General features: G+C 41.5%; 1 protein-coding gene across 1 annotated transcript in view; it reads right to left on the reverse strand.

Annotated features, from left to right (window-relative positions):
- LOC110335866 overlaps positions 1-1,416 on the reverse strand; it is a 120,338-nt gene that overhangs the window by 1,010 nt on the left and 117,912 nt on the right. The gene's annotated exons all lie outside the window — the stretch shown is intronic.

Below are 1,416 nucleotides of genomic sequence, written 5' to 3' on the forward strand. Positions count from 1 at the left end.
CAAAATTTAGAGCTAAGATGAAAGGATGGACTATCCAGAGACTACCCCATTCGCGAATCCATCCCGTCACCAGCCATCAAACCCAGATACTAATGCACATGTCAACAAGATTCTGCTGAAGGGACCCTGATATAGCGGCCACTTGTGAGGCTATGTCAGTGCCTGGCAAACACTGAAGTAGATGCTCACAGTCAGCTATTGGACAGAACACAGGGCCCCCAATGGAGGAGCTACAGAAAGTACCCAAGAAGTTGTAGGGGGCTGCAACCCTGTAGGTGCAACAACAATATGAACTAACCAGTACCCCCTGAGCTCAAGTCTTTAGCTGCATATGTAGCAGAAGATGGCCTAAGCGGCCATCACTGGGAAGAGAGGCCCCTTGGCCTTGTAAACTTTATATGATCCAGCATAGGGGAAGGCAGGGCCAAGTAGTGGGAGTGGGTGGGTAGGGGAGCAGGGGCGGGGAGGGNATAGGGAACTTTCGGGATATCATTTGAAATGTAAATAAAGAAATAATAAATAAATAAATAAATAAATAAATAAATAAATAAATAATAAAATACTGCCATATCAGAAAAAATGATTTCACTATTAAATTATAGAAGCCATACAGCCCTCCAGTCCTATGAATTTAACAGTCAGAATCAGCTATTTAGAGAAACTCATAGGTTTTTTTCATATGGGACTTAGATCAGTTTCAGTGACCCTTGCTCTAGTGTGCTAACTGGATGCTTTCCATCATTATCTGTTAGTCAGATGTCCAGGAAGAGAGTCATGGCAACACGCTTAGCAATAACACACCTGCCTCCTACCCCAGAACCTCTTTGGAAACAGAGGCACAAGCAACATTTACATAGAGGGAACAGGCATGTCCCTAATCTCTTGCTAAGTGTCCTCCATTTGAGGGAGATCCCTAAAATCTCATTTTTGGAGTTTTATTTTTTGAGTTTAAAACACCATTTCTTAAAAATGTTCCTAAACATATATATAAGGCCATCAAGTGGCTTTACTAAGGGTCCTTGTAGTTGGAATGAAAGGCCTGGAGGAGGTGGAAGATGATTGTGATGCAGGTGATATAGAGGATGCGAGCGTTGACCCTGAGCACCTCCTTCCTCACCAGGTTGTGTCTAGTGACATCAATGTTCTTGTACTTCAGAACTACTTGAATCAAATGTTGGCTAGCGAATGACAACCTGAGATCGAATAGAGCACAAACTAAATCTCTGTATATCTGTCAGTGGCTTATGATAAAACAACCAATCAAATACAGATGGACAAATCCATGCATGCTATGGGAAAAGAGACCATGTGACAAATCTGTTTTACATGATTGGGATGCGCTAATAAATATAGCTTAAAGATCTATAGATGATTTACAAATTGTAAATGGTGTGTGCGTGTGTCTTTTTTTTTTTT

This window comes from Mus pahari, chromosome 18 (assembly GCF_900095145.1).
Source record: "Mus pahari chromosome 18, PAHARI_EIJ_v1.1, whole genome shotgun sequence".
NCBI classification, from domain to species: domain Eukaryota; kingdom Metazoa; phylum Chordata; class Mammalia; order Rodentia; family Muridae; genus Mus; species Mus pahari.